The 14,645-nt window shown below is 37.7% G+C and overlaps 1 long non-coding RNA gene and 1 pseudogene across 1 annotated transcript in view; both read right to left on the reverse strand.

The window, feature by feature from the left end:
• LOC129471443 (uncharacterized) overlaps nucleotides 1–14,645 on the reverse strand; it is a 351,175-nt gene that overhangs the window by 51,050 nt on the left and 285,480 nt on the right. The window lies entirely within an intron of this gene.
• On the reverse strand, nucleotides 9,040–10,957 carry LOC129471439 (R3H domain-containing protein 2-like; annotated as a pseudogene).

Here is a 14,645-nt window from a genome sequence, read left to right on the forward strand (position 1 = left end):
CTTCCCAGGATCTAAAAAAACTTAGGTCTTTCAGAGACCAGTCTGGGAAAATAGACCTAAATTTTGGAATAGAAGCCAGTGCTTTAGACAACTCCATATTTATGTAGCTAATAGTACTTGGTTTGTCTTCCTATCAGCTTTAGCAGAGAGCAAGCAAAGAAAACCAGCTGCAGGCTGTGAAGGCAGAAAAAGTATACCATGCATCCAGTCACTTTCTCTGCCATTTTCATCTTTGCACAATATTTTGAGTGATTTAGGGGAGTTAGGGATTGAACACATTGGTTTTTCATCACACAGACCCATTTCCTCAGAGGCTAGAATGCATCACTTAGTACTTGGTGACCAAGAGCAATCATAGCTTTATAGCACAGGGCCTGGAGCAAAGCACAAATTCAATAAACAACAGTTACAGTTTATTATTGTTATCATTACATTTACTTGAAGAATAAATAACTTAAGAATTTATGCATTTTATCTTAAGGCAAAAAATTTTATGTGGCAAACAACTTAACCCAGTTGTAAATTAGGCTAATTCAGTCATCTAGAATAACCTAGCAATGATTGTCCAACCCTCCTCATGTTATAAGGGCTTGAATTATGAGTTCATTATATTTGCTATAAAGGATATAATATTTTATCAAGTAGCTTTCCTATTTAATATCTCATCTTATTCTTATAATTTCCCTATGTGGTAAAACAAATTACTTCCATTATTTTAAAAACCAGAACACAAATTCACAAAGAGGATGAGAAACTTGACTAAAATCATAAAACCCAGTGCAGCCCAAGTACAGGGTGGCAGAGAATCAGGAGCCCCGGGCTCTGGTCCTGGTTTCATCTCTAATGAGCTTATCTTTGTACAACAGGGATGAAGTTACCTTCTCTATCTAAAGGCTTCTATCTAAAGTATCATTCTGAGAAACAAGGATAATAATACATAAAATATGAAAGTACCTTCAAACCCACACAATACTAGACAAATAAAAAATGATATTATGTAACATGAAAATCATGTTATGCAGTTGAGGCTAAATCTAGCTCTAACTTCTACGTAAAGGAAAAAAGATGACTATTCCATACCACTCCTGGAGAGAAAAGTGACAGAAAATTTTTTTTATGAAAGGAAAAAAAATTTTATATTTCCTGAAGAAAGAAAATATTATTTCCTACTGGGAGAGAAAGAATTCTTAGAGGAGAATGTGGCAAGAGTAATGAACTTTAAATCAGGACATTTGGGTTGAAGTCTTGCCTTTGGCACCAAGTAACTGCAACTTTTCTTAAATTCTTAAAAAATGTGGACCTCAATTTACTTCGTGTAAAGTGAGGTTAGACTAGAAAATATTGAAGGTCCTTTTCAGCTCTGACATTCTCTGTTGCTATATTTCTGCTTTCTAAGTGGAAAGCTTTTGTGAAATTGCTAAATACAGTACCACCTCAGTTGAATTGTGGGTCCTAAAAATGGAATGTTCTGAATAATGGAATTTTCCATTTAACTGACAGTGAAGTTTATCTCAGTTTATTATCTTTCTTTATTCCTCCTCTTGCTACTTTTTTTGTTTTTGCTAATCCTCTGTCACAGGTTTGCCTCACACAACTGCCTGTGATACACCCTTTCCCTTGGTCTTCCCTCTTCCTTTAAGGGAAGTTCCACACTGACCTTTTGCATTTTTGGCCATAGAGTTTCAACACTATCCTTGTTTTACATATGAAATATCACAACACTTCCAGTGCTCCACATTTTTGCAGCAACAACAACAAAAAACAATATCAGGACATTTTTGCTGGGTCTGTAATTAGTAGAAATGGCCCTCAGAAACGGCCCTATTCTATTCCCCAGAACCTGTGCATGTGTGACCCTACATGGCAAAATGGGCTATACTGCATGCAATTAAACTAAGAATATTGAAATAGGATGATTAGCCACATTATCCGGAGGGACCCAATGTCATCATAAGGGTCCTTATGAGGAAGAAAGGAAGGCAAGAAAGTCAAAGTCAGAAAAGATGTGAAGCCCTAATCAGAGACCAGAGAGAGAGCTTTAAAGATGCTACACAGCTGGCTTTGTGGTGCAAGGAACCACAAGCCAAGAAATGTAGGCAGTGCAGGGGGCCATAAGCCAAGAAATAAAGGCAGCCTGTAGAAGCTGGAAACAGCAGGGTAATTGATTCATCATAGCACCTCTAGAGGGAACTCTGGGTTTTATCCCAGTAACACTCATTTCAAACTTCTGACTTCCAGACTGTAAGGTAATAAATTTGTGTTGCTTTTTAAGTTACCAAATTTGTGTTATTATAGCAACAATAAAAAACTAATACAAAGCTACTTGCTCTTCTTAGTAGTTGGACTCATTTGTAAATTGAATTTTGACCTAACTACTAGTTCCTGAAAGACCTTATCAAGCTATGTATATTTTGAAATTTCCCACAATGATCTAATCCCCAAGCTAGTTATTGAGGTAAAACAAATTTAAATACAACTGCTTTGTATCACAAAGCAAACTGCATTGCATTTACATTCTAGTTAATCTATTGCTTCATAATTGATGTCCTCAGGTAATCACAATGAGCTAGCTTGTAAGAGATTTCTAGATAATGTTTAAGGTTGTTTGCAATCCTGAGATTACATGATTATATTGCAAAAACAAATTAGAAATCACCCAAACATATCAATTTATATCTCTTTACCTGGATTGTACTCTGTATGACTCTGATTAACAGAATATAACATCTTAAATCTGACTGTCTGATGTACCTCTAAGTTTCTCTGATTTACCAGTTATTGTTATCTGGGTGTTTCTACAGTTGGAGCTTATCTATTTTTTTTAGAATTCTTTCTGCCCTATTTACTTAAACAGAACTTGAGAGCAGCAATCCCCCCCCACCCACCCGCCACCCATTATTAAATTATGCTCTATGAAACATACTCCTATTCCCCCACGGAAACACTCTATTTCTAGATTTCTTAAAAATAGTGAATGGAAAGTAGACAATGTGTAAATAACAGGAGTTCTTCACTGATAATTATGGCGACATCCATGAAGGGAAACAACTCAGCAGCTTTCTTTGAAGATGTAATGAGTCAAAGAGGAAAAGAGTTGTCCAGATCAGGAAATAGGAAGGGAGAAAAATAAAAATTTTAAAAACAGGAAGTATACATGAATAAATAATCCAAAGTGTCTTTTCAGCTTCATGGTACTTTCAAGGTATTTATGCAGCCAAGTATTCCAGAAGCACAGGATTTAGATCAGATGGACCTAAGAGATGAAGCTGGAGAAGTAAAGAGGACCAAATCAGAAATACTCTTATATGTCAATGCTAAGGAATTTGGACTTTATCTTATAGGACACAGGAAGCCAATTGAGAACTTTAAATGGAGAAATAACATAGCTGCTTTAAAACACTTAGGAATCTATATGGGTGATAGATTTGAATGAGATGGTTATTTGGTTAGGAATTCAGCTTAGAGGCTGTTAACACATTCTTATCGAAATAATGAGGGTCAATTGTGAATGACATGGAGGACAGTGACATTTATTAATAGAATATGAAAGTGAAGTTGATGAAGACTCCCTCTCTCCACCACTACAATCACCAACACTAAGTTTTAATATTTAGTAGTCATGAGAGTCACCAAACAGGAGCCATAAAAGATGATAAATTTCATTTTAAATATATAAAGCCCTCTGAATGCTAAGACTAAGAGGAGATGTCAAATGAGCCATTGGCAAAGCTTGGTTGAATATATATTTAGAAAATTGTCAGTACGTAGATGGTAAGAGCATTTGGTTGTTGGAGACTTGATTCTCCAATTACACTAAAGACCTGTAGGAACCGGAAACATTACTTAATCTCCCTGAGCCAGAGTTTTTTTTTCATTTGTAAAATGAATATTATAATCTAATATCTCATAAAATATTGTATAAGTTTTTATCTATATAAAGCACTTAGAACAATACCCATCCACAAAGAAAACTTGATAAAAAGTAGCCAGTTTAGATGAAGTCATGATGCTGAATGATACTACATACGATGATATCAAAAGATGAAAAGAACAAAGCCATGAGGTCACATTTATATTTAAATAGTGGGCAAACAAGAAACTAATAAGTGTATAAGAGAGAGAGAGACAGAGAGAGAGATGAGAAAACTTAAAGCATAATAATAATAAAATAAAAAAAAGAAAGAAAACCATGGGAATGTAGTGTTATGGAAATTGTAGGGCCATCAATGTTTCTTGGCATCCATCATTCACCAGGGAAGGATACAACCTGTGACAAAGGATAGATCAGTTGGATTTTCTCTCTCAAGTCTTTGAATTTTAGCACTATGATTCAAAAATAGAAAATTTCAATTCAATACTTATTCATTCTATAAGCAGTAGCCTGAAAAAATGTTGGACTGCCCCAAATTTCGGTCTGAGTTTACTTCCCATATCTTCCAATTCTTCTTGTGATATCTTTCCCTTAAGAATTGGCACGTGCTTCTTGCAAACAAACAAAAAAAATCTTTATTGATATTTTAGAAATAAGAGAATAGCTAGCTTCATTTGGAAATAAAATAAAATAAGGACTGATAGATCTCCATTAGATTTGGCAATCAGAAGGAGCTGAAACCTGATTGCAGTCGATCACGACAGTATGAGAAGTCTGGTAGTGGAGACTGAGAATTTGGGTTTCTCTTTCTAAAGAAGGTATGAGAAGAATATGACAAAAATAAGTTGTATTAGAGGGAGACTTTTGAGTTTGAATTGTTTCATTAGATATGAGAGGCATAAGCATGTTTGTCATCTAGAAGAAACCAATAGAAAAACATATACTTAGGCTACAAGAGAAAGAGGATTGATGATGAGAACAAGACAGGAAAAAGTCAGGTTAAGAGGACATAAAATGTATGTATGGAAGAGATTAGTACTGAACAGGCAGAGGGCACTGTGTCTCATAGACTGGATACACTTTAAGGTGTTATGAGTAGGGAAGCTAAGGAAAATAACCTGCTGACCTTAGTATTCTCCTTAAAGCAGGCAGGAAGATCTACAATTGAGAATAAAGGTGCATGGGTAAAATGTAGGTTAGAAAACCATAATAGAGAAAGTTAGACTGACCTTTAAGGAGGAAAGAGACAAATGAATAAAGACAGACAAAAGAATTAATCAAATGTGCTAACAGTGGTGTTGACACTGAGACCATGAATATGTGTAACTTTTCAGCTGCCAAGATAAAGGAGCAGAAAAATGCAGATTTTTGAACTAGAAGTTGGAATTTGCGACTAGATTGTTGTATTCAAAACAAGGTGCAAGATAAAACCAATGCATTGAAGCAGAAGGGGTTTCAGGGTGAAAGAGAAGAAAAATGAGGAAAAGAGGGTGTGATGGGGAAGGATTGAGAAGGGTAGCTGCTGCTGGTTATCTGGAAGAAAATTGAAGGAGCTTGAGATGATTTAACATGATCATCATGTTTCAGCTTGAATGATACGTATAGTGGAATGAGAATCTGTGAAATCTGAAAACATAGGTGGTTACAAAAAAGTGAACTATGATCTGGAATTAACATTACAGAAGCTGCTAATGAAGATTCACTCCAAAATGGGACACAGAGAACAGGAAAGACAGAGGTGCTTGGATTAAGTAGAGCCAAAAATGTAAAGACTAAATTATTAAATGGATTCAAATCCTTTAAGATTATGGCAGGACTTTGAATGAAGGAAAAGGAGCAAACGTCTATACATGAGAAAGTCTGAATAGCTGAGAGGATGGTTGATTTAAAAAGTCATACATTAGTGCAGCTACGTGAGAAGAACCACAGGGATGAAAAAGTATTCTTACATAAGACTGGCTGAATAAAGGGGTAGAAAGCAGCAGAAGGAAGCTAAGCGAATGCAAACTCATCCCTCTGAATCTATTGACAATAGGGATAAAATCAAAGAAGTGAAGAAAAAATAGACACATTTCTACATTTGATTAGATGAAAATTACATGCAAATTAAGTAGGTTACATCATCATTCAACCCAATATAGCTGTTAGTCATCTGGGATATTTTAGTTTGGGTTTTTTTTTTTTTTGGTGTGCGTGATTATTCACAATATGAAAATCATAATTCTTAGTTAACTTCCTCATTCTCCCCGAGATTTTTCTCATGGGCAAAAGTTTGGCAAGAATCTTATCACAATATTGATGCCTCTGGCCTAATAGAAGGTCAGAGCTCAGTTACATGAGAAGAATCACAGAAGAAAAAGTATTCTTATATAAGACTGGATGAATAAAGGAGTAGAAAGCAGCAGAAGCAGGCTAAGGAAATACAAACTCATGTCTCTGAATCTACTGACAATAAGGGATAAAATCAAAGAAGTGAGGAACAGAATTTTCTTGCACATTGCCAATCTATGACATAAGAATGATCTGAAGTGTGTTGGCCCTTAGCATTTTTTTTGGAAATCACATTTTGATTGGTTTACTGCAGATGGTTTTAGGATTTGCTTATGCCTAAAACTTTTACTCTCAAAATACAACTATTGTACAAAGTATAAAAAATACACACAGGATAGACAATATTTGGAGCTATAGCTTTAAGATGAATAATCATTTAATGGCTATGACTTATGTATGGTGACTAAAATACATAATCTAATGACAGTAACAGTAGAAAATTTAGATTTAAAAATAAGAAATACATACAACTTTTGATAGAAGTATAAGGTATTATTTTCAAATATTTTCATCCTTATATAAAGTATTGGCTCCTAATTGGGACAGAATTAGTTGAAACAGAAGCAACTTTACAACATAAGCCCACCCAGTTCTTCCAGGAAGATGTGTTCTAATTTAAGAAGGAAAGAATGAACCAAATGTGTTATTTGAAATTCAAAAGAATTATATGTATCACCAAACTATCTTAAGCTTCCTCAGAGTACAAATGTAATACATTCCATAATAAAATACTGTTTAAAAATTCTGAGTAAACAGCCATTCCAAAAAAATTGCCACAGATCATATATTAATTTCTGAACAGCATTACTAACTAGTAGATTCAGCCAGATCCAAAGGTTTCCGTTTATTCAGTGTGGTGCACAGTTTTGTAAAGTTCCCTTTTGGCAAAATGTCAGAGCTGTTACTATTCATGAATTAAATTACAACTTTGTATCAAACAAAATTGAGCAAAACTAACCACTTGGTTCTTAAAGATACCTTCAAAACACCTTGACTCCCTCGTTGAGCCATATTTTTATGATCGCTTATATGTAACCCTGATGTTGGTCATACTGATGTCCTTAACAACTATATAATGGTCTCAACTGGTCTCTCAGCATCATTTCTGGACCATGTTTCCATAAGATAGGCAGGGTGATCGTCTCAAAATGCAACTCTAACCATGTTATTCCCCTCCTCAAATGTCTGCTACTGCCATTAACCGCAGCGCTGTAGGCTTTAGCCCTGTCTTTTTCTCTGATTCCACCTCAAGGCACTCTGCTTAGCTCTCCAATACAACCATATTCCCTTCATCCACAGAGCCTTTGCATGAGATAGCCCTTCTTCGTGAACTGCTTTCTCTCTTCTCCCTCTCTCACTACACTCTTCATCTATTTCACTGTTCGTTTAGGGCCAAGCTCACCGTATATTGCCTCAGAGAAGTTTTCCCTGACACCTCATGTTCCATTAACCTTACCCTGTTGCATACTGTGCTTTGGTAGCACCTATGACAGTTTCATTAATAACAGTCTACTCCACAAGACTATAGAGCTCAGTGAGGCCAGTGCATGTGCACCATGCCTGTCACTGTATTGTCTACATCTAGCTCAGCACTTGGCATTTAACAGTCCTTCAATTTGTTTGGTTGAATAAATGAAGAAAACCCTAAATAAAATGACATTTGTAAAGAAGCTTTCATTTCATCAATGTTCACTCTAAAATTTATACAATTTTAATTTGGGAACTTAGAACATTTCTACATTTTTTAAAATCTGAAATTAATTGCAAATAAAAGTGTTGCTTAAGGAAAAATTGTGAAAAGAATTTGTAATGGGCAAAAGATTACTGAGTATTCTTCCAATGGAATGCTGAGTTGTATTTTTTTCCAGTGACAATTTTTTTTTATATTTAAAAACAAAATCGACTTTGCCCCCAAATAGCCCTCAAATAAAAAAAAAAAACCAGATTAAATAAAATTTACAGTGAATATACCCAGCAAACATCTATTTGTGCAATTAAACACTGTGTCTGTTACTGTGGCACAAATATTAAACAGACAATATACAAGTGTTCTTGGAGGTGAGGGGAGTTCCAAGTGTTAACTCTGTGGGATTTGGGAAGGCAAGATGAGGAAGTGAGAGAATGTGGAAATCAATTTTGTTTATCATAATTCTGTCCATATTTCTGTCCATATAAATACATTCATAAAGACAAAAAATGGCCAGGAGTGGTGGCTCATGCCTGTAATCCCAGCACTTTGGGAGGCCAGGGCGGGTGGATCACCTGAGGTCAGGAGTTTGAGTCCAGCCTGAGCAATATGGTGAAACTACAACTCTACCAAAAAATACAAAAAATTTATCAAGGGTGGTGGCATGGACCTGTGGTCCCAGCTACTCAGGAGGCTGAGGAAGGAGGATCACCTGAGCCCGGGGGGCAAAGGTCACAGTGAGCCTATATCAGGCAACTGCACTCCAGGATGTGTGACAATGAGACTCCATCTCAAAAAAAAAAAAAAAAAAGGAAAGGGAGCTTGAGATGTTTAAAATAAAAATTGGAGAATACTTATTCCTGAACAAAAAATGGAAGAGAAAATAGATTAAAATGATACAAGTGGATGGGAAGAAGAAGGAAGCAGAGGGGCCAACCAGGGGAAAAAGGGGGACCTAAAGAAGGGGAGCCTGAAGGAATCCAATGCCAGTGTTGATGTCCGTCTGTTTCAGTCTTCATCACTACTGTCTTAGGCTCCAGTTTAGCGTCAGTCTCCTTACTTTCTGTCTCCATCCACAGTCTATCAGGATCCTTCAACACCCTCTATCCTGCCCCCACCCCTTCTGGGCTGCTCCTTTCCTCTTCTCCATTTATTGGCAGCTGGCTCGCTCCAGGATCCTCAGGTCATAGTTCTTTTTGGCCATTCAAAGTTTGATGCTATTCAGGGAGTTGCTGAGATGAAGGGAGGCATTTTGAGCAGCCAGTGGGTTAGGGAACACAGCCATGATGGTGCACAAGGCAGCAAGGTCCAAGCAGTTGCCATTCTCAGCAGTCCCACCATCGTCCCCTCCACCCCTGCCAGGCAGCCCCTGAGCTGGGTCTTGGCACTGGACATGGCAAGCTGCTTAAAGAGTTTGTCTGCCTCGATACAGGTGACGCCCTCAGGGAGATCTGTCACCTCCGGCGCCTGCCCCAAAACAACATCTGCTGTCCCCATGTCATAGAAGGCAGATTTGAGTGCTTGTCTCTTGCCCTAGTTTTCATGCTTCAGTCCACTCTGTCCCTGGTGCACTGTGTAAGTTGACTGGTCATGGAGCAAGGGAGGGCAGATGGACAGATTGTACTCTAAAGGTTGGCCTAAGAGGGAGTAGCACCCATCACCCTGTGCTGGACCCCCAGGCCAGGGGAACCGTCGGAGGACAAGCAAGGGACTGAGTCCTATGCAGACAGCCATCACTGAGGCTGATGACAAGAGAAGGTGGTGAAGCCTGGGTAGGAGATGTGTCAGGGCTGCTGCTCATTTGTATGTTGGCCTGGGGGCTGATGTCAGGACTGTACAGGTCTCCAGGCTTCTGCCCCTCATGATCCATGCTGTAGTATTTACAGTGACTCCACTGGACCCTGGATGGGTTCTTAGTGGGTTCAGGCTCCATTAGTGAAATTCAGCTGCATGTCCACCACACCTGTTCCAGAAGGTGACACACCTGACTGCTGCTGCGGCATCTGTGGTAGACGGCAGGGAGAGGGAAACTGAAGCATCTGGTACTGCTGAGACCCAGGAGGTTGCAAAACCCCAAGAGTAGGGCTTGTACGGTTCCGCTGAGCCAGTGGGATCATGCTGTAGTACACTGGTATGCCCCCTGTTGGGGGGCCTCCTTACCCAAACTGGCTCACAGTGGCCAGCATGAGTTGGTAGAAAGGCTGCTGGACCACATTTTGTGAGTAATTACCCACTGAGACTTGGTAAGAAGGCAATGGATTGTACTGAACCACCAGGCCTTGCATCTGGGCCTCCATGCTGCTTCTCTGACTGCTGAGCAGGCCCTGGTTCTGTGGCTGCTGGACCCCAATCATTCCTCGGTAAGCCACCTGCTGCTGGTTAGGCATCATGGGCTATAAACTGGGCTGCTGGGATGGCTGAGCCAGCTATTGACCACATCAGGATCTGTAGGCCACCAGGTGAGTGAAAGGTCAATATTGCCGGTTGGAATTAGGATATTGTCCAGGGGGATTAGTAAGAAACCTGGAACTGTTGAGAAGGCTACATGTAGCCCCGGTGTAGCAGCACTTGCTGAGTAGGTGGTGCATGGCTAGAGGTGGAACAGTTAGAGGTGGGGAGGGACTGACCCATGGATGCCATGATGAAGTTAGTCCACTGACAGTGCTGGGAGATGAGTGGGGGCTGGAACAGCTGCCGATGAGTCAATTGCTTTAGTAGAACCTTGGCAGCTAGGGCTCATTTGTCTAAAGGACTTGCTGAGGTCATCTGCCTGTGAGATCATGTGATTATTCAAGGGTGGCTGTTGCTGAGGCTTGGGTGGGAGAGCACAAAGTTGCTGCTGCTGCTGCTGCTGCTATTGCTGCTGAACAAGGGAGAAGGTTCAGGATATACTGGGATGAGGTGACCTGGTTGCACACTTCTGGGGCATATAGTGCCATACCTGGCCTGGAAATCCTTCCTGCATTGCCACCTTTACTGCTGCCAATGCAGTCACCTTGGGTGAAGACAGAGATTCTGCTGAAGCTACTGGCTTTGGTTACAGAGGGTCGCATGTTCTAGACAGAGCCATCAGCATTCGTGCTGCTCCAAGGCCACGGCTCCAAGGGATTTGAGTTCACTGTGCTGTTCTGGCAACTGCTTGAGGTGCAGCTGAACCTTCTGCAAATCCCCCTGATGTCATTTCTATATCCTTTCTGTCCAGTCACTTGGGGAGCAAATATTCTCTCTCAGACCCTTGGATATTTGTCCCCTTTCTCTTCTATTCACTTGCTCCTCCTTCCTAAAGCACCACTTTTATTTATAATTAATTTCAGATTTTCAAAAATGTAGAAACGTTCTGAGTTCCCATATTAAAACTGTATAAATTTTAGAGTAAGGATTAATGAAATGAAAACTTCTGTACAATGTCATTTCATTTAGGGTTTTCTTCATTCATTCCAAGAAACATATTAAAGGAAGGTTATATGCCAGGTGCTGAGCTAGATATAGACAATACAGTGATGGGCACAGTACACATGGCCCTGGTCTTACAGAGCTCTGTAGTCTTGTAGTCTCTAATGACAGAGACAGTCATTGATGTTTGACAGTTTCATCTATGAAATGGGCAAGTATTGTTGAAATTTAAGGAACATATTCACATGGACAGCTGAGTAGTTAAAAATTAATTCAATCTTTTAAAGCCACAGTATGGGATATATCTTGATTTTTTTATATGTCATTTCTTTGATCAGGATCTTCCACCCTAGAGACATAGAAATATGCTAACTTCTCCAGTGATTACAACAGGATTAATACTGGTAATCATTTGTTGATCCTACAGGGAAATGATAATAGTACACCTATACTAAAGAATGCTATGCATCAATAAAAAATAATACAGCAAATCAATAGATGAGGACATTGAAAGACTACCAAGATATTTTACTAAGTACAAAAATGTTTTGGGATAATATATATAGTATATGATATGACATCAATCATTTTAAAACTCCACAAAAGAGAAGTATACATTGATACATACATACATGCATAATTAAATACATCTGAAAATACATAGAAAAATAGTCTGGAAGGTATTCACCAATTGATGATAGTTGCTATGTTTGAGAAAGAAACTTGGATTAGAGCATCAGATACTTAGTACTCAAGATAATCAAATCATTGGTTCTATTTGAGTTAAAAATATGACATTGAATTTAAGTACAACTTGTATGTTTATAATTTTTAAAAGAGAAAAAGAAAATAAAACAGACAAATTATACTGAAGAAGTAAACTAGTCTTGCAGTGACTACTTTTAGCACCAGCAAGTGAAGGCAACCATAGAAGAAGAAAAATGATTTTATCTCTGACATTTGAACCAATGAAAAGATTCTTGTGCCAGAAAAGAGAATGTGGTCGTGGTCTTCATTAAAGGAGGACTAAGAAGCTATTGTCTAGATACTCTCCCCTCATTCCAGAAATGTGGGTAAGAATGCCATTGAAAGACTGAAATGCAGTGCTGCTCTCCCCAAGTCTCCATGGAGCTCTGAGCTCTAAGAGGTAATTTTAGGACCACCTCTGAGGAGTGGCATCTAATATCACCTAGCATCTAACTTAGATAGTCACGAAATCTAGACCAGAGTCCATGAGTGAAAACTGTACATTTCCTAAATTTTAGGAACTTTCTTAAGGTTGTCATTTTTATTTTCTCTTACCTGTTCACTTGTGCTTATTCTTAGTAAGAGAAATAAACCAGGAAATTGGGGAAACCAGTCAATATTAAAGGAGAAAAATTTGCCAAGATATTGAATTAGTGATGGTAGTTTTATAAAGCAAAGGCAAGCAAGATATTCAGGGTTCATTGGTGTGGAGGCAGAATGATAATTCCCCAAAGAGGCCTCTATCCTAATCCCTTGAAACTGCAAATATATTACTTTATATAGGAATGAGAATTTTGCAGATGTAAAAAATCATCCTGGATTACACGGGTGAGAGTAATGTAATCACAAGGGTCTTTTTAATGTGTCAGAGAGAACGAGAGAGAGAAAGAAGATTAAAGATGTTATACTCCTGGCTTTGCAAATGGAGGAAGGAGCCACGGGCCAAGACATCACACAACCCCACCAACATCTTGAGTTTAGCCCTGTGAGACATTTTATATTTCTGACATGAAAAAATATAAGACAAAGAGTTGTGCTGTTTTAAGCCACTAAGTTTGTAGGGATCCTGATTTTGTTCCTATACTTTAGGTACTAATGGGCCTTCGAAAAATTTCTTGTCATACCACTTTATATATTACAGATGAGAAAATCGAGAGCTAAAGAAGTGAGGTGATTTGGCACTCAGCTATTAATGAAAGAATTAGGACTAAGATGTTCTGTTATCTCCAGATGATATGAAAGATGGAAAAAGGAAGAGAAAGTGTTGCTCACCTTCATTTTCTCTAAATTTTTGTGATTGGCAAATATAAAAATTGAGTAATATCAGGTACATGCTAAGGTTAACCCACACTGTATGCACAGCAAATGCAACATATTAGTAAAATCTGGGGCCTGCTCAATGCAGAGTTAAATTTTCAAGAGAAGATGTATGTAGAGCTAGATTTTAAAGTAAATTAGAGATATTCATTTTCTGGTTTTCTCTAAATTTCTCTGTAGTAACTTTAAAAAGGTGCCGTAGTGAAAGATAAAGGCACAAAGACGGGTTCCTTCACATATTAATGGATAACTAACCAAAGACTAATAAAAATTCAATGATCATGCTGATTAGATTATTCTGGATTGTTTATCACTCTGCAGGCAGTGCCCATATCCAGCTTCTATTACAAATTATGCAATTAAATGTAGCTTTGGAAGTTGTATTCGCATCTCTCACAGAATGTCTAATTTGTTCCAATAGTGCAGAAGGATAATGTCTTGAAAGCTCCAAGGATCAAAATAATCATCTGAGGCCTTTTAAATAAACTTTTTTTTGTATTGATAACTAACACACACAAACAAAGCACAAGATAATAAAAAATATTTCTATGAGTTTAGTAAAATTCAAGAATTATGAACTACAGGGCTTTTGAAATGATAAGTTTATAACATGAACTTGCTTGGGGATGCTCTAAGCCAATACATTGTGGTACTTCTATTTCTGCCACTAAATCTTTACAATTAGACAACATGGAAAAATATGTATTATGCCAAATAGGTATATAAAAATAAAAGTACTGAGAGGCTATGATGATTTGGATCCTTTTTATATATGCTGGGATATCTTGAAATTAATGTTTCTTAATCTATAAGTGGAGAGCTCCCAGCTGGTGTGTTTCCCATCTAATTGAAATGCATAAGGATGAGTCAACACAACCTTATTTGTAATTAAATTTTGGATTTAGGTTAAATCTCTTGCATCATAAAAGCTTGTGGACAAATCTCTTCTTAGCAATAATGCAAATAGAAATATTCACATTTTATGAAATGCGAATTTTTGGACACTGGCAACAAATAATAATATACACGAAAACTAGTTAGACTGTTATAATGAAAAAACATTCATCCAAACTGACATGTACTTTGAGATGAGTTAGTTTTGCAATTTCTCATCCTAAAACATTATTTGTGTCATCTAATATAATTCAAAATCCTTCACTAGCCTGTAAAATTGGGAATAAATTCACATGCTTATTACTTCTTAGGCATTTTTTTGATTAACAGTATCTCTTCTAATGTAGATCTACAGACTAACTTAAACATAATGTGGATATTTACAATAAGTAGAGAAAAAAGAAA

The sequence above is a fragment of the Symphalangus syndactylus genome, chromosome 2 (genome assembly GCF_028878055.3).
Source record: "Symphalangus syndactylus isolate Jambi chromosome 2, NHGRI_mSymSyn1-v2.1_pri, whole genome shotgun sequence".
In the NCBI taxonomy this organism is placed as follows: domain Eukaryota; kingdom Metazoa; phylum Chordata; class Mammalia; order Primates; family Hylobatidae; genus Symphalangus; species Symphalangus syndactylus.